This window comes from Argiope bruennichi, chromosome 11, assembly GCF_947563725.1.
Source record: "Argiope bruennichi chromosome 11, qqArgBrue1.1, whole genome shotgun sequence".
Classification (NCBI taxonomy): domain Eukaryota; kingdom Metazoa; phylum Arthropoda; class Arachnida; order Araneae; family Araneidae; genus Argiope; species Argiope bruennichi.
This window is the reverse complement of record NC_079161.1, coordinates 64,038,267-64,058,631: the sequence shown is the minus strand read 5'-3', so window position 1 is coordinate 64,058,631 and position 20,365 is coordinate 64,038,267. Positions and strand designations below refer to the sequence as shown.

At 32.4% G+C, this 20,365-nt stretch overlaps 1 protein-coding gene across 1 annotated transcript in view; it reads left to right on the top strand.

Moving 5' to 3' along the window:
• LOC129956914 (feline leukemia virus subgroup C receptor-related protein 2-like) overlaps positions 1–20,365 on the top strand; it is a 204,357-nt gene that overhangs the window by 14,784 nt on the left and 169,208 nt on the right. The gene's annotated exons all lie outside the window — the stretch shown is intronic.

Here is a 20,365-nt window from a genome sequence, read left to right as displayed (position 1 = left end):
ATACAGATCGACAGACAATAAATTGTTTGTTAGATTTCTCTCAAAATTTGGCAGGTGCCTACACTAAAGATGTTAAATCGTTATACCGAATCTTATCTAGCTAGCTCTCTTCGTTGCTTAGTCTCGTGTTAATTTATATTCAAATAGCCGGACTTTCTCCAAACAAATTTACTCAAAATGTGACTGAAATCTGTACACTTGGTATAAAGACCGTGTACCAAATTTCATTCGTCCAGCTCAAAGTATTTATGAGTTATCTTTGTCACAGATAGACAGACGAGCGGATAATTTTCAAAAATATGTTTCTCGAACTCAGGAAGGCCTGAATCACGGAGATTCGTCAAAATCTCGCTTTCAGATTTTTCGACCATTACTATACTTTCTCTATACAGCGTATACGAGAAAGCAAAAATTGCTATTGCAGTACTTAATGTATGTAATATTACAAGGTGTCCCAAAAAGTGGTATAAGTGTTTATTTCCCAAAATATTGCATCCAGTCAAACAATTTCAGTTACAAAGTTTCATTAAGTAATGTCGGTACTTATATTAAAACTCTTTGAATTCTGTAGAAATTGATAACGAAAATGTTTTAATAAATAAATTTTTTTATATGCCCTCCGTAGAGCAAAATCGATAATTAATAAAATGTTTTCTCTTACATTCATCTACGAGCACACAAATTTACAATCATTTATTCATAAAAAATATATATAGATATGGTTATTTCTGTGTTTAGTTAGGTTTCTTTTAGACAGGCGTTTAAATGGAAATATTTGCTTTAGAAATTTAAATTTGTTCAATATATAAAAAAAAACTTTCGTGAATAAATATTTGCCTTTTAATGCCTCGCTCAATCATCGTGACTTGAAAGAACTTTGCGAATCACGCACAATGTTTGTTAATAAGGAAGAAAGAAACTTAAGAAATTGAACAAGAGAGAAGTACTGCAGCTCTAAACAAGACAAAAAGAATTCTTTGCTAGCAAATATGTTCGTGATATTCAGATTTCCTAAAAAAATGATGTAATTCAGTGTCGAGGAATATTTTGAAATTCTAATGATATTCTAATGATACATCGAAAGGCAGCTGCTTGTGCAAGTAAGCATTATTTGAATAATGCAACACTGAAGAGGTACTCGAATTCTATCAAAATTTTATGGGTATCAATTTAAACAGATAATCTAAATGTCTTATAAGCATTTTAAATGTATGTATTATTCAACTATTTTTTTAATTAATGAGAATTTATAATTGTATTATTATTTGCTGATTCTGTCTTTTTAATAATCTATTTTGAGATGTATATTATCACCGAAAGATACAACGAAAAACTCGTTCAACATCAGTCAGAAGTATAAACAAGTGAGAATAGTCTTCCAAAAATTTTCTCGTACATTCTCTCATAAAAGACCGCCTTACATGTCATTGGCTTACAATAGATAAAATATCAACTTTTGGCGTGAATTTAGCATTTGGACTGAAACTGAATCTTTCATGTCATCCTTGGCGAGATTTTTGGCAATGAATCCCTGCAACACTTTAATAGTATCCAAAAACCGAATTTTTGTTTCATACGCATTTTTTCAACAAATGAAACAAAAGTTTGAAGTAAAACTGCCCTTATGGAGACGAAATCCCGTACCAAATTTGGTATATTTAAATATTTGAATGATGGCGTTTGCATGTTTGAAATTACAGATTGACCGATGGTCAATTTCTTGGAGGATTTGGCTCAAAATTTATCGGGTGTCTATACTGCAGATGTTAAATCAGTTTACTGAATTTTATATTTCTTGTTCTCTTCGGTTTATAATTATCTTGTTAACTTATATTCGAACAGACGGATAAGCATTATAAGATCTAATCAGATTTTACTACTCAGATCAAGATCTAATCAGATTTTACTCAAAATTTGTAGGCCGCGGTGGCATGGTGGTAAGGCCTCGGCTCTTGAGCCATAGGGTTTCAGGTTCGAGACCCGATTCCACCGAAGAACCGTCGTGTAAAGGGGTCTGTTGCACGTTAAATCCGTCAAGGCGAAACGTCCTCCCGTTGGTGTGGCGTGGTGTGAAGAGAGGGGTGCCAGCTCAGTTGTCGTCCTCGTCATCTGACCACGGTTCAAAATGACGAGGTCCGTCCCAATATAGCCCTAGTGTTGCTTAAAAACGGGACGTTAATATAACTAATTAACTGACTAACTAACTTACTCAAAATTTGATAGAAATTTGAAAATTTGGTGTAAAGACCGTACATCGATTTTCAACAGTTTATCTCAAAGTGTTTCTGAGTTATATTTGTCACAGGCAGACAGACGAATGAGCGTTTTCTAAAATTGGGTTTTTCAAATTTAGATAGGTTTAAAACGTGGACGTGGACATTCGTGGAAATTTCGAGTTTTTTTTATGATTACTATGCTTTTTCTTTACTTACAGTTAACATCTGCTCGACCTACATTGGTGGGGAGAAATATGTGAAATTGACAGTTGCTCAACCCACAACGTGGGGAATGTTCGCTTTGTACATATCCATTATTAGTGAGTGGCTAACACCACCGCTCCGGCAGGAAGGCCTTTATAAACTGGGACAGTACGAAAAATTTGGCGAGCCGGAGGTGCTGGGCAGCGCTCGCCGGTTTCACGTCTAATGGAGACTAACCAACTTAAATACCGGCGAGCGCTACCCAGCACCTCCGGCTCGCCAAATTTTTCGTACTGTCCCAGTTTATAAAGGCCTTCCTGCCGGAGCGGTGGTGTTAGCCACTCACTAATAATGGATATGTACAAAGCGAACATTCCCCACGTTGTGGGTTGAGCAACTGTCAATTTCACATATTTCTCCTCACCAATCTGGGTCGAGCAGATGTTAACTATATATACATAATTCTCCCCACTAGCGTGGGATGAACAGCTGTAAATTTATATATTCCTCCCCACTGTTGTGGGTTGAGTTTTTGTTAACATATTTATTTCTCTCCATGAAATGGGTCGAGAGATGTCATATGTACTGCTGTAATTAAAAACTGTTGCTGCTGTTGCTGCCACTGTTCCAGCAACATTTGTAACCATAGAGACTTTAAATAAACCCGCACGGCAGGAGTGATAATGGGTCTGGGTCGCCCCTGGGTGTCCGGCATCGCTCGCTCGGTCGTTGATGGATTGCGTGTGCTGCCTTGCCTGTGCTGCCTCTCTGGAGGGTACACGAAAAAGTGGAGGTCTGGCTCCTTCCATCGATGACGGGACGTACTTCCTTAGGGAAGGGTTATACCGTGGCCGGCGAGGGCCCTTAGGACTCAGCCACAGTTCCTGCTAGTGTTGCTAAAGCAGCGGCACGGTCATTCAGTTTTTTTTTCCGTGTCACTTTGGGCGGGTCGGAGAGTCAGTGATATGACATATTACGTATGGAAGAAAGTAAAAATAATCTTAGTCAATAAATTTTCCTTTTGTTTCTGAAAATATTTTACAAAGAAGAGTGAAATTTTGTCTGGGCATAGATGAATATAATTAAAACGCAAGTGTTTGAAAGATTTAAGAAGAAAAATTATTTGGAGTATGTTGAAGAAATTTGGCATTTCTTATATTTACAGCATGGGGAAATAAATTAAGCAATAAGAAAATTAATTCAATTTTTTTATAGGTGGTGCATTATATTGACATTATTTTATACATTGAAATCGTAACATATTTATCTTTATTAAAAGATATGAAATGAATTATTACAGTATTTGTTCAATATATGAGTCTTCAAGTCCAATCAAATGCTGCAGATGCAAGACAGTGTGATTCACAGCAATACTTAATGTTTCCTGGACATGTCCAGTAATGCATCTTTTTAAATCAACAGAGTTAGGCCTGCTCTTATAGACGCAATCCTTTAAATATACCCACAGCCAGATGTCGAAAGGATTCAAATCAGGTGAACGAGGTGGCCGAGCATTTCGGAAACATCTGCTAACTATACAATCCTCACTAAAAGTTTGATAAACCAGTTGTTTAGCAGACTGATAAAGTAAAAGAAATTAATAACATATAAATATAATAAAGTAAAAGAAATAAATAACAGACTGATAAAGAAAAAAAATTAATAACATATAACGCCACCTATCGAAAAAAATTGAACTGAATTGAAATTTATTATATGATTCATTTCCCTAATCGTTAAATATAACTAATATCAAGTTTCTACAGCATATTTCAAATAGTTCTTCTTCCAGAGTCTTTCAAACATTTGCTCTAATTGTAAATACCCTGCATATATATTATTAATTGTCACTTTTACACATAATGGATGCCGCATAATTTTTTTAGAAAATTTTTTATTAATAGCTTTTCTAGAAATTAAAGAATATTGATGCAATATTTACTTTATTTAACCCTTGCATTGTGGAAAGTAATAAGAAGCATCAATATATTTATGTGAGTGTAAGGATTCCTTTAGGAAGCTTCAAAATATATAAATCATCAAAATTAATACGAAAGATTTCGGTATTATACAGTTTTTATAACAATCACTATTCAAATAAGAGTGCATAAAACATTTAATAGAAATTACTCGATATTCTGAAGTATGCATCATGATGGCGATGATGATGTCGTGACCACGTTACAGGGGGAGGGTGCAGTAGCTTCTGAGGGTAAAAACCCCTGAGCACCCGAGGGCAGAAGTCTGACTTCAAGCTCATATGAAGATGACACACAGATTCGCTTGCCCAACCCCTTTTTTACAGGGGAGTACTTTCACACACCTCACAGATAGAACACAGGGGAAAGAACAACCATGTCCCAACCAGGACTCGAACCCGGGACCCCAGAATGCAATTTGATCTTAGTAGCTTTTGAGCAAAAACAATTTTGGCCCAAATTTTGATTCGTATTAATTTAGAAGCCTTATACCGTTTTATTCATTGTACAATGCATTTCCTTAATTTTCTATCATCATCCCTTAAATTTGAACAATTTGAAAAAAAAAGTTATTTAACTTCAACTAACGAATGAGATTTTCACTGAATAAACAGCACCTACGACCCTATGTTTTCTGGTAATTTTTCATCTACTTAATACCTATTATCCTTGTTCTGAATTTGTCTTTCGAATTTGACAACGCTCTCTGCAAACATCGGTATTGATGTTGCAGCGATGTTTTCTGGTTCCCATTTTAGTTTTTCTTGAATATCTTAAAAACTCCCCAGTTCTCACACTAAACGCTTATATTAAATTACAGAATATAAAATTCCTTACATTTTCAAGCTTTTATTTTTCTTCAAGTTTTTAATATTTTTGTAAATATGGGTTCTATACTACTTTTTCGTTTCCAGTCATTTACGACCCCCTATATTATCAAATCCGCATGCTACCAACATAAAAAAAAACTTTTTTAAGAATGTGCATTCAAAAAAAATTCATAGTTGAAACACCATTTGTTATTTTTTTATTAATTTTTTACCGTTTCCAACAGTTCTCCGACTTTCTATATTTTTGCAATTTTCACCTACTAAACGTCGTTTGGGACCCCATGTTGTATGGTGATTCTTTATCCTCCTGATGCCTATTATTCCCTCTGAATTTGTCAGTCGAATTCGGCAACACCCTGTATCCAAGCCATGTTTGATTTTAAAAATTCAGAATGTTGAATCAATAATATAGATATTTTAAAAGTTACAGAATTTTTTTTTGCATTTTTTTTATTAAATATTATGTTTCATATTTATTTCATTTCATACAGACACGTGCTGAAAATTACATTTTTCTAGATTTAGTTTGCAGTGAGGATAAAATTAATTTTAGAATTTGAACTTTTGTCGGAGTAATGGCAACGCGTTGATAAAAGCTGTTTCTTTTCATGCTCGCTTAAGATGCTTGTGCAAGTTCAATTTTATTTTCTATGAAATATATCGTTCGATAATATAATTAAAATATTTTTTAAAAATTTGATTAAAAAAATTTAAGCGGCAGAATAATAGATATCATTTAAAAGATAATTTTTTGAATTTTAAGATGATCCATGAATTACATTTGCGCTGCTATACTTCAGGGGGTATGGCAAAGAACATCAAAATTTTATTTAATGTTTGTTAATTAAAATCTCAAAAAAATCGGTCCGAAGTGCACATTCCCACCTTCCAAAACATATATGTGTCAAAATTGGTAGCTCTAGATCAAATGGTCTCGTCTGTAGAACGTCAACACACATACATTCAACTTGATTATAAGTAAAGATTTAATCATCAGATAAAAAAAATATACTAGAAAGATTTTAATTCTAAAAGAGGTTTTTAAATTATGATTGGAATTCTTAATTCGGGCATCTTTCTAAATTGTTGGAATCGTTTTCGTATATTTACAAAGAAGTTTTTATTCCTATTAAAATGCACATCAGATTATAGATTAAATATTTTCTTATCAGATTGACGATTACATATTCAAGCATTACCATGGAAAGCAGTTCCATTTGAACTCCCTCTGTAAAATGGTTCAGCCTAGAAATTTCAAGGTCTTTTCTAGAACTTTCTTAGATTAGATGGAACAACCTTCGCTAATTAAGAAGAAATTTAGGATTCATTGAGTGAAGTGTGTCAAACGTTGTGCAATAATCTAACTGACGTATTGAACAGAAAATGATTAAACGGTGTCAAACTGGTGCCTTTTGCTTTCGTGTGGGTTGAAAACAAGTATCAGAAAAACAGCAACAAATTTTGCTTAACAAAAATAACTTCCACACTATGTAAATTTAAAAAAGTAACAAATTTTGTTTAGTTAAAATTATTTCCACACTATGTAAATATGAAGAATTAGCAAATTTTGTTTTAAAAAAATAACTTCCACACTATGTAAATATAAAGAAGTAACAAATTTTGTTTAACAAAAATAACTTCCATGCTATGCAAATGTAAAAAAGTAACAATTTTTGTTTAATTAAAATAATTTCCACACTATATAATATAGTTTAATTAAAATAACTTCCATACTATGTAAATATAGTTTAATTAAAATAACTTCCACACTATTTAAATATAGTTTAATTAAAATAACTTCCACACTATGTAAATATAGTTTAATTAAAATAACTTCCACACTATGTAAATATAGTTTAATTAAAATAACTTCCACACTATATAAATATATTTTAATTAAAGTAACTTCCAAAAATTATGTAAATATAAAGAAGTAACAAATTCTGTTTAATTAAAATAATTTCCACACTATGTAAACATGAAGAAGTAACAAATTTATTTAATTAAAATAACTTCCACTCTATGTAAATATAAAGAAGTTACAAATTTTGTTTAACAAAAATAGCTACTACCCTATTCAAATGTAAAAAAGTAACAATTTTTGTTTAATTAAAATTACTTCCATACTATGTAAATATAAAGAAGTAACAAATTTTGTTTAATTGACCCTTTCTAGAGCCGTGGGAAGTATGCTTCCAACCAAATTTATCAATCTTTGTATGAAATTATGTAGGTGGGCATAAGTTCTGACACATTTTTTTAGTAAGTCAGAAACTTAGATGCTTCAGTCCTTTATCTCAGACAAAATGATGTGTCTTGATTTCTTACTTAATTATTAATTAACCAAATTAATTCATTAATCAATTTAAATTTTTCTAATAAGCTAAATGAATTCCTTTTCTTATTCTAATTTCAAGCCTAAAAATATTTTAACATAATATGGCTAGAAAAAAATTGCCCTTTAAAGAGTTAAAATAATTTCCACACTATGTAAATATAGCTTAATTAAAATAACTTCCATACTGCGTAAATATAAAGAAGTAACAAATTTTGTTTATTTAAATAACTTTCACACTATGTAAGTATGAAGAAAGGGAAGATACAATGATGCATACGAGGCATTTAGACAGATACAATTTACTATAAGAATATTTACCTATGTAGATGATTTAATTTTTAAACTAGCAGGAATGGTCTCTTCGAAACTTTCCCGTATACTCTAACAAATGTATATGTGTATTATTAAAGGCATGTTGTTGGCGAACAATAGGTATGAAAAAGTCTATTAGCGTGTAATCTTTGACCACTAACCTCTTCATCGTCCGTAACGCGTCTATCGCGTTCAAATGAAACTTCTGCAGGGCGGCTGTAACGCGCTGCAAGCGTTCTTCTACATTTTAAAACTTTTAAATGTTTAAAACGCTTTGCAAATGTTTATTTGAGTGAGTTTTATTTTTATTTGTTCTAATGCGGCGAAAAACAGAGGAAAAACAGAAATTTTCATGGACATGAGAGGACGGCGAAGGGGTTAATCGCTGGAAGGTGCTTAATGCATAATAACGAGAATGACAATGTGTGTTTTTACGTCTTTTTCCAACCTAGTGAAACCAAAACTAGAAACAGAACTACAATTCTAGTCACAAAAACCACATACCTAATTTTATAAATTTAAGTAACTACATTTTTGAGTTATCACGTTTATATGCTTATGAAAGTACAGGCCGACAAACGATCAGTTTTTCAACGGATTTGATTCCAAATTTGATATGTGTATACATTTTGGGTAATAAATATTTGTCTAAATTTTATCAATCTAGTATTCTTCATTTGATAATTATATTGTTAACATATATTTGGATAACCGGACAGACATATTTGCTCTGAATGGATTTCCTACAAAATTCGACAGGAATCTACAAATTTGGTGTAAAAGCCGAATACCAAATTCCATTTGGGGATGCCTAAAACGTGGAGATACGTCAAAATCTCTAGTTCGATTTTTTTTAAAAATACTTTAGACTTCGTATTTGAGAGAGAAAAAAAAAGAATGATTGATGATTCGTTTTAGAGAAAGAAAATAGAGACGATCAATCACTCTCAAGATCTCACTTTTTCTTACTTCCATCCAAAAATTCCATACTGATAATTAGATTCTTCTTTATTCTCCAGTCAGAAAGAATTTTGCCATTTAGGAACTATGTATTTTGAGGCAGTGGTGATACTTTCATTCAGAAGCGAGCAATTCCACAAAAAAATACTTCAGAATGAAATATAATTAATATGTATTCTTCAAAAAGATTTGTTCTTATTTTTAAAAAGCCCAAAAAATTTGGTTTTTATTTTAAGAAGTTGTCGCTTTTTTTGTTTGTTTTTGATGAGTGATTTTTTAATAACAGAAAATGAAGTATATAAGTAGACGATTTTTCGATGCAGTAGCGTGAAAACGAAATCGGAACCAAATGACAGCTCACGAGAAAAAGCGACGAAAAATAAATCAACAGAACAAAGGCAAGCCTTGAATGGGACAGAGGTTGAACCAGAGGTCTCCCCCAAACTTTCTCGCATACATCTAATAAAGGTGTTATCCTAGAGAATACCTTGCAAAGCACTGGCATTCAATAATTTTGAAATATTAACATTTGGTGTGAATTTAGCATTTTTATTGAATCTACCAAGCCATCCTTGGCGAGTTTTTTTCGCAATTAATCCCTGGCATGTGTTAATAACATTCAAAATTCGAACTTGCGTTTTACGCACGTTTTTCTGAACCGATTGAAACAAAAATTTGACACAAAAATGAAACAGTAGTCACAAAATCCTATACCATATTTCATATATGTAAACCACTGCCTTTTTGAATTGCCGCTTTTACTTTGTGGCGATTTTGTATGAGCGAGGATAGAACGTGGGACCTTGTGGCTCGCAGCCCAGTAACATGACCACGATACAAAAGCAATTGCTTGGGTAGCGTAGCTGTTAACTGGCTTATAAGCTATTCATCACAAACTCTCCCTCCAATGAGTCGAACGATATGGCTGTTGAGTGGTGATGTATTAGCTGTTGATTCTAATGCGCCCGTACCCATCTGAGTAACTCCAATCGTTATAGCGAGCGTGTGTGGGTGAGTGGTTGCTGCGTCAAGTGAGTCTGACGACTTTAGTTGCGGGTAGATGGGGCCACAACGGCTGTACGAAGGTTCATCGTCCGAGGTCACCAATGTGGCGGATTATGATGATGCGAGGGTAGAACCTGGGACCTTGCGGTTCGCAGTCCAATAACATGACTACGATACAAAAGCAATTGCTCGTGTTGCGTAGCTTTTAACTGGCTTATAAGCTTTCACCACCACTTATTTCTGAAAGTACAAACTGATAGACAATAGTTGGATTTGGCACAAAATTTGACACGTGCCAACACAATACATGTTAAATTTGTGTGCCGAATTTTATCAATCTAGTTCCCTTTGTTTTGTAATTATAGTGTTCATTTAAATTCGAACAGCCTGAAAGACGGACTTCCTCTGAATATATTTTTCTCAAAATTTGACTGAAATCTGCAAATTCCGTAACATAACGCCATCCTGTGCTCCGGTGCCTATAACACTAAGTTATCTAACCAGTTGGATGAGACAAGATGGAAGGAAGAAGAAAAAAAAGAGAGAGAAAGAAAGAAAGAAAAGGGGAGGGGGGAATAAATAAATGAAAATATAGAATAATAATAGCCCGTCTGGGTCCTGAGTTTTGATTTCCTTCGTGAGAACTACACTTTTGAATGAATAATTTAGTTGATTTTGACAAGAGGTATTTTGGTCTGGTTATTGTGTAGTCTTGAAGAGGTCTTGGTATTTATGAATATGATTTACTATGGAGTGGATCTTGCCGCGTGAAAGGCAAGACAATGAATCTGCAAATACGTCTAGCTCAAAATGTATTTGAGTTATCTTTGTCACATGCAAACATACGGACATTTTCAAAAATGCGTTTTTCGAAAACAGGGATTTCTATACTCTAGAGATAAATCAAGATCTCGAGTTAGAATTGTTTGACAATTGCTGTACTTTCTGTATACTATGTATACGAGAAAGTAAAAAGAAAAAAAATGGCTAAAAGAAAAACCATTTGGCTGCATGCCAAGTCTGGTTTGCTCCTGAAGCAGCTCATCCATTGTTAAACTAAATGAGAGGAATAATTGGTTTTTATCTTCAGATATTACACACCTATTGTGATTTGAGCGAATTTTGATGCCTTCTGGAATTGGCCTACGTTCTGTATCGATTTGCACATCTTCTACTTATTAATTCATTTTCTTCCCTCCTTCTTTGTTATGATTACTTTTTTACTCATCGAATTCTTAACGATGAAAATAAATGCAGATAGATGTATCAGCACTTCACTCCTATGGACGACCAGTTGTTACTTTAATAACATAGTAGCAAACAATGCCGTATCAGTGGAGTGTAATTGGGGACTAAATAAGTACTTTGGATTCTAAATCAATTTAATTTTTATAAGGAAATGAATGGTATTACGATGAGAGCTTTATTTTGGTTTGATATACAGGGTGATTCAAAACTTATCGTTCAAATTTCGTAGTCAGGTAAAGAATATCTCAGGAAATCGATTTCACACAGAAATATATGTCTGCATGGACAAAAGGGACAAGTGAAGTGAACACAAGAAAACAGTAAAGTGGTAACGAGTGTTACCTTTATTCCAACAAAATAAAATACATTCGTTACTATTAGGTGCTTCACAGTAGGTGCTTCAAAATTGCGGCCATTTACACGAACACGGGACTCACAGCGTCATTGTATCGATCACCGAACATTTTCAAAAACGCCTGGCATATCACGGACAATGCTTGCCGCGTATCCACCGAGGTATGTGGTATCAACATGACGGAGCTCAAGACCATAGCACAGTTGTTGCGCGTGATTACCTGAACCGAACATTCGAAGATCGATGGATGGGCAAAGGTAGACCGATATCTTGGCCACTCAGTTCACCTGGATTTCTTTTCACCCATGGATATCTTTTTGTGCTGGGTCATGAAAGACCATGTGTACGACACCCCCGTCGATAGTGAAATGGACCTTGTTGCACGAATAGGAGCCGCAGCAGGTCAATCCAATGGCGCTGTGAATCTTGTAAATCCTGTTATTCGTGTAAATGGTTTCAATTTTGATCACCTGCTGTGAACTTGTACTTTACCTTGTTGGAATAAAAGTCACATTAGTTACCACTTAATTGTACGGTTTCCTTGAATTCACTTTACTTGTCCTTGAAGATGATGTTTGTGGACATACTTTCCTATGTGAAATCGGTTTCCTGCTGTATTCCCTACGAAATTTGAACGATAAGTTTTGAATCACCCTTTATATCCTATTTGGAAATTGTTCTGCTCAGAAACACTTCATTTTATGAAAAAACTGAATGTAATAAACCGTAACCGAGAGGCAGTTGGTAAACTAGGTGATGCAATTCGAATAAAGATTGAATATTTTTGTTTAAATGCATTCTTGCCAATGATAGTGGGGAAATGAATAAAATAGCCCATATTTCCTGAATGAAAATAACTCCATTCGATAAAGATTAAATATTTGATTCTTTATTGAAGAAGAACTATACGAGAAGTTTAATTCAATACTGAATTATACTTCTTGCCAGTAACTTTGGATAAAATTTTCCTATATCACCCGAATAAAATTGTTCCATTCAAGAAAAATTGATTAATTTAAAATATGTTCTTGCCAAAATACAATGAGGCCTTAGTTAAAATAACTCTACGTTTGAAAAAAAAATATAGTTACTTTCGGTAGAGATTAAACATTTTTGTTTCAATGTGTATTTGTCAATGGTAATGAAGCCCAGAATAAAATATTTCTACATAGCACTAGAGGCGACAAGGCATTAAAAGCTACGAAAAATTAAAAATCGGGAATACTAACCTTTTCTAATTCTCTTACTACTGCGTACTGACACTTTAATAAAATCAGATGCGCGAACAAAAAAGATTTATGCTAATAAATTTTAACATAGCATTAATTAACCCAATTTTTTCCTTAAAACGATATTTTTTCATTGATAATAATAATTTAAATTACATATAATTTCTAGCCAAAAAAAATATGCCCGCAAGTTGAAAGCAAAGGTATTTTTTTTTTAAAATATAAGGAATACCTTCTTCCCTTATTTCCTACTCTAATTCATATGGATTAGAGTTAGGAAGATGAAAGTGAGAGGATGAGGATACAAATGATGACAGCTTTTTCATCAAGACGAAATGCCAAAAGTAGGGGTGAATTTCTGACTAGACTAGTTTTTAGCAGCTGGGCTGAAATGAGAAGCATAGTAGGTCGATTAAAATGGATTATTAGAAAGTTGCAAGATAAATAAAGGCCTAAAAATATACAAATTCTACCTATTATAAAGTATTAGAGAAATACTAGCTCTTTTGCCAGTTGTAATTTATCAGGTTTCTATCTGCATCGTTAAATTCACTTAATGATTACAGTATTTGTAAATATTGAGCGTCTACATAAATAATGTTGTATATAAACGTGGATGCTGCACAGTTATAAATCATGGGTCAACAAATCCTGTCGATACTGCCACTTTCAGTGGTGGCGGGGTCGTCGGCTGTACGCAAGAAGTTATAAGTCATGCTAAATAAAAATTTATATAGTTTCACAAAGTTATAAAAAGAAAAAAATTAACTCAGCATAAATAAATAATATGCAGATTAACTTAAAAATATGCCAAAATATGAAACTGAATTTATTAGTTTATCGACTAGTGGGAGTAGTTTCACTAAAACTTTGTCGAGAAATAAGGTATGAAGGTAAATTTAATAGAGGTATTATTCCAGAGAAAACCATGCATGAAACTACTATTCAATGATCAGGAAATATTAATATTTGTAATTATAATTTAAGATGAATTAATATTAATCTTAATAATAATTTAAGATGAATTAATATTAATCTTAATAATAATTTAAGATGAATTAATATTAATCTTAAATTTAGCTACTGAATCTCTCGTGTGATCCTTTCCTCCCGCTGTGTGTCATGGCGTGGAGAGGGGGATGTCAGCTCAGGTGTCGTCCTCGTCATCTGACCGCGGTTCAAAAGTACGAGCTCCGTCCCTAAATAGCCCTAGTGTTGCTTTAAAACGGGGCGTTAATATAACTAAACTAAACTAAACTCGTGTGTTCCTTGGCTTACTTTTTGGGCGATTAATCAATGGCAGACGTTTAATAGTATCCAAAAATCGAATTTGTGATTTAGAGGCATATTCCCCAACCGATTGAAACAAAAATAAGATACCAAACAACATCTGTAGTCACAAAATCCTATACCAAATTGGATTTATTTATGCATTTGTGTTCTTGAATTATAACGTTTTTGAAATTATAGACTAACAGATGGTCAATCCCTCATTGGATTTGTCTCAAAAGTTGATAGGTCCTGATAGTATAAATGTTAAATACGTGTACCGAATCTTATCTATCTAGCTCTCTTCGTTTTGAAGTTATAGAGTTAACTTATATTTGAACAACTGTATAGACAAACTTCCTCTGAACGGATTTTGCACAAAAAAATGACAGAAATCTATAAATTTAGTGCTAAGACCGCATACCAAATTTCATCCTCGTAGCTGAAAGCGGTTTTTCTGTTATCTTTGTCACCGACTGACAGATATTTTCCAAACATGTAATTTTTGAACTCGAGGACGTCTAAAGTGTGTATATTCGTCAAATTCTCGATTTCTATTTTTTTTTTGACGATTACAATTCCTTCTCTATACTATGTATACGAAAAAGTAATTCATATCAGTGACTCTCCGACCCGCCCGAAGGCACACTGATAATAAATACTGAATGACCGGACAGCAACACTGGAGGGAGCTGTGGTTGAGTCTTAAGAACCATCACGGGCCACAGAACAACCCTTCCCTAAGGAAGTACGTCCCGTTATCGATGGGAGGTGTGAGACCCCCACCTTTTCGTGTACCGTTCAGAGTGGCGAGACCAACCACCATGCCGGAAACTTCTCATCCTCAATTCAAGGTGCCGCGGGGTGGGGTGGGGGTACGAAAAAGTAAAAAAGGGCCTCCCTGATGTCCTAGCCGTCCATAAGTTTATAATTATCCCCTAGGGGCGCTAAATAATCTGAATCCGACTCTGTCACAAATTTGGATTAAATGGTAATCCAGTTTGAGGAAGGACTTGAAATCACTATTAAATCTCTAATATTTGAACTATTTCAGCTCATGAAAAAGCTTTTAGTACAATATTTATTCACTATGAAGAGGCTGCAATTCGTTTAATTTTAAATATCTTTCTATCTTTAAACATTGGAAAGTATAGTAAAATAATTTCACATCCACTTCCTCATGCATTATTTCCCTCTAATGGCCTATTTAAGAATTTTATCGAATTATTTTATCAAGAATTATCTAAAACATATTTCTTGCCTGTTTAATTTCTAATCATGTTCAAAGGAAATTTACAGAAACGACCCCGAATTCGTGTCATGAAAAACCATTTCAACAAGTAGTATTCTTATTAGAATCTACAGGTTGGTTATAATTAAACTTCACCAATAAACAGCATCCTGCGACAGAAACGGGTGAACGGATAGCAAAGAAATTTGATGAATAGACTATACACGAAATGCAATCACGGAATTTCGAAAAAAAAAAAGTTCCAAAATGTCCACCAGAGGGCGCTTTCCCAGAAAAGGATTAAATTTAACACAATAAACGACCAAAACGGAATACAGAAACAGTATTAACAATACAGAACCAGAATTATGAGCAGTAAAATGTAAAATCGGGAAAAGTTGTCAGTTCTAGGGAACTTGTGTCGAGATTTGCATGCCTGCAAAGAAGAGTAAGCTTTATGCAAAACAGGTTAGGGTAAGAAACGTCTGCAGTCGCTGTCATGTTTTCTGTCGATGTTACCGGCTGTAATGATGACGGTATCTTGTTGCGACGTTAAATGACTTAAAGAACTCCACAACGCTTCATGTGCGAAACATCACAACTGATCGGTTACGATCTGCTGTTGAACACACTGTTCATCGACTTGAAATTTTGCAGGTGAATGAGGGTGGTCACATGGAGCACCTTTCCCAACATCGTCCTGCACGCGATTAACAACTGCTCCTCTTGTGCAATTTCCACTCTATAACCACTCTCTTGTGCCACTCTATAACGTGATGAATTATTCTAAAATTTTTTTTAAACTGAATTTTACAAGTTGTAGGCAAGTTCTCTATTTTCTTACGTCACAATTTGTTTTGAATTAATAAAGCTTTCTTACTATTAAATTTTATCCTACACATCTTTTTAACTTGACAACATAACAAAATGTAAACTAATTTCATAACTCCCACCCCCCTTTTCTCCCATGTTTGTAAGTTACTTTTTTTTAAACTGAAAGCAGACTTCCTGATTATTATCATGGAAAGAAAAATTAAAAACGTCCTTGAGCAATATATCATATCATAGCGATGAATTTCCGACTGAAAATATTTCAACGTTTTCCCTCGAGCAAAACGATAGCAACACCAGAGTTTTCGTAGCCTTTATTTACACAATTTATCAAAGAAATAAACTATAAATATAATTGGGAACGAATATGAAACAGATATAATTGAATATCGGTGGTACTAAATAATTTGAAAAGTGTTATGCAATCCCTTTATCTTAAGTGTTTTGATTTTAATCGAGTCAGCGCAAGTTACTAATATAATCAAATAACTTCAATTTGTTTCATATTTCTTCACTAACGATATGCACTCATGACCTTGAGTTAATGCATCCACGAGATCAGAAGTCACACGAAATTCTTTATCGCAGTTAAAATTCATAGGAGGCAGCTGTTTGGGGTTGCGTAATATAAACTGCTGCCAGGAGCATGCAATAAATTTGCATATTGAGGAGTAGCTTCATAATTCATTGCCACTTCGAGAAAGGAAAGCTGAAAAATCTGTTGCTTCCTATGAATGTTATCACCGATTGATGAACGCGAATTGGCAACGATATAACGCCGTTCCATTCAAAGTTGGCAGATTAGAGTAAACATGTAAAAGGAAGAAGTAAACTCATTTCACTAGGAAAAAATAGTATCTTTAAACGGAAATCAATAAAATAAATATCATTCCTGAACCTTTCTGTAGAGCAAAATAAACATATTGAGAATTCCCTCAATAGTGTATTGTTTTTCATTTCAATAAACGAACAAAATCTTCCATTGCTCCCTCTATATTTCAAAATCGGGTTGCTACTCCACCATATTTCAAATACTTTTATTTTAAAGTGATGTAAAAGGCAACTTTTGTGTGTTAACTGACGAAAACGTATAATCACTCCGTGTAATTCAAATTTCAGCTAAGCAGCTGAGCAATCGGCAATCTTTGGAAATCTTCCACGGATTCTTTCAACATTAAATCCGCCATCAAACGAAATCAACTAGTTAATCAGTTGGCGAGAAGTAATTAGAGTGGCAGATAATCGTCTGAAAAAATATTAGGGTCTATTTTTGTGTTATGCATGAGAATGATCTTTAAAAACTATTAAGTTGAAGCCATCAAAAGGAAAATATACTACTCAAAGGTATTTAAGATAAATTTTTTTATAATTTGTTATGTTTCACAATATAAATGCATGCTGCTAGGAGCTTGTAATAAAATTTGCATATTGAAGGACAGTTTCAAAAATTAAGATCGCTTCGAGAAATAAGTGCTAATAAAAGATTGTTTAAATAATAATTATAAGGCTGTTAATTATAATAAGGCTGTTTAAATGATAATTATAAGGCTGTTAATTATAATAAGGCTGTTTAAATGATAATTATAAGTCTGTTAATTATAATAAGGCTGTTTAAATAATAATAATAAGATTGTTTAAATAATAATAATAAGATTGTTTAAATAATAATAATAAGACTGTTTAAATAATAATTATAAGGTTATTTAAATAATAATAACAAGGCTGTTAAAATAATAATTATAAGGCTATTTAAATAATAATTATAAGGCTATTTAAATAATATTATAAGGTTGTTAATAATAATAAAGGTGGTTTAAATAATAATAATAAGGATGTTTAAATAATAATTATAAGGCTGGTTTAGTAATAATAAGGCTGTTTAAATAATAATTATAAGGTTGTTAATAATAATAAGGTTGTTTAAATAATAATAACCAGAAGAAGAAGGAGACTGTTTAAATAATAATTATAAGGTTATTTGAATAATAATAATAAGGCTGTTAAAATAATAATTATAAGGCTATTTAAATAATAATTATAAGGTTATTTGAATAATAATAATAAGGCTGTTAAAATAATAATTATAAGGCTATTTAAATAATAATTATAAAATTGTTAATAATAATAAAGGTTGTTTAAATAATAATAATAAGGCTGTTTAAATAATAATAATAAGAAGAAGGAGACTGTTTAAATAATAATTATAAGGTTATTTAAATAATAATAATAAGAAGAAGAAGGAGACTGTTTAAATAATAATTATAAGGTTATTTAAATAATAATAATAAGAAGAAGAAGGAGACTGTTTAAATAATAATTATAAGGTTATTTAAATAATAATAAGAAGAAGAAGAAGGAGACTGTTTAAATAATAATTATAAGGTTATTTAAATAATAATAATAAGAAGAAGAAGAAGGAGACTGTTTAAATAATAATTATAAGGTTATTTAAATAATAATAATAAGAAGAAGAAGGAGACTGTTTAAATAATAATTATAAGGTTATTTAAATAATAATAATAAGAAGAAGAAGGAGACTGTTTAAATAATAATTATAAGGTTATTTAAATAATAATAATAAGAAGAAGAAGGAGACTGTTTAAATAATAATTATAAGGTTATTTAAATAATAATAAGAAGAAGAAGAAGGAGACTGTTTAAATAATAATTATAAGGTTATTTAAATAATAATAATAAGAAGAAGGAGACTGTTTAAATAATAATTATAAGGTTATTTAAATAATAATAATAAGGCTGTTAAAATAATAATTATAAGGCGATTTAAATAATAATTATAAGGCTGTTAATGATAATAAAGGTTGTTTAAATAATAATAATAAGGCTGTTTAAATAATAATTATAAGACTGCTTAAATAATAATAAGGCTGTTTAAATAATAATAATAATAATAAGGTTGTTTAAATAATAATAATAATAAGGCTGTTAAAATAATAATTATAAGGCGATTTAAATAATAATTTTAAGACTGTTTAAATAATATTTATAAGGCTATTTAAATAATAAAACTATTTAAATAGCAGACTGTTTCTTCCATTATGCAGTGAATCCATGGTGCCAACAATTTATTAAAGGCATGATGCTCATTCATTAATCTCTTGTACTTGAATGATGTGCCAGACTTGTGTATCAAATTACTGTCTACCAGATATTTAAATCTTTACTTAAGCAGCGATTATTTTGAAAGATTTAAAAAAAAATCACTTCAACGTGCCTAATTGTTCATCGTGTATTTTGCAATGTTAAATGGAAGGAAATAGGAATAAATCGTTGAAATAAAGTGTGGCATCTTATTAGAAATCAGTGAGAGTGCTCTTGCAATATTTTCTTTCATACTCTCTAATAAACTTGTCGTCACCGAGAACGCCTTACATGGCACTGGTGTACAATAGTTACGAAATATTTAATTTGGCGTGAATTTAGCATTTTTCCTAAATCTGTCGTGCCATCCTTGGCGAGTTATTTGGCGATTAATCGCTAGCATGCATTAATAGCATCCGACAAATTGAACCTTAGCTTTGGTCACGTTTTCTTCAACCGACTGAAACTAAGATTTGACACAAAACTGTTTTTGTAATCACAAAGTCCCGTATCAAATTTGATACATTTAACTCATTGCTTTTCTGAGTTATCGCGTTTACATGTTTCTGAAAATGCAGACCGACAGACAGTCGACCCCATGTTGGATTTGGCTCACCATTTGTCATGTACCTCGCTATAGATATTAAATCTGTGTGCAGAATTTTATCTGTCAAGCTGTCTTCACTTTGTAATTATGGTGTTTACTTATATTTGAACAACCGGATAGACGAACTTCCTCCAAACAGGTTTTAATCAAAATATTACAGAAAACAGCGAATTTGGTGTAAAAATCGTATGCCAAATTTCAATTGCCCAGATTAAAGCGTTTTTGATTTATCTTTGTTACAGACACATGGAAGGGCATTTTCCAAAAATGGGCTTTTCGATTTCGGAAGGGTCTAAAACAGGGAGATTCGTCAATATCTCGAGTTCGAATGGTTTGATGATTACTATACTTTCTCTGTACTGCGTATATAAGAAAGAAAAGAGATACTTTTGATTTGGCGTCAGACAACAAGGAGAGTTTGTGAATGTGTGCGCCTAAAGTGATTGATTTATTGATATGTGAATAAAGAAAGGCAAGAAATAAAATTTAGTAATGGAATCGTAAATTTCACGTTTTATTTATATTATTTTATGCTGTATCAATGATCAATGAGTTGAGGTTTGCAGTTTTTATTATTTTATATTAATATTAATTCTACTTCACAATATTCTTTCCACGCGAACCGGCTGAAGCTAATATTAATATTCTTTCA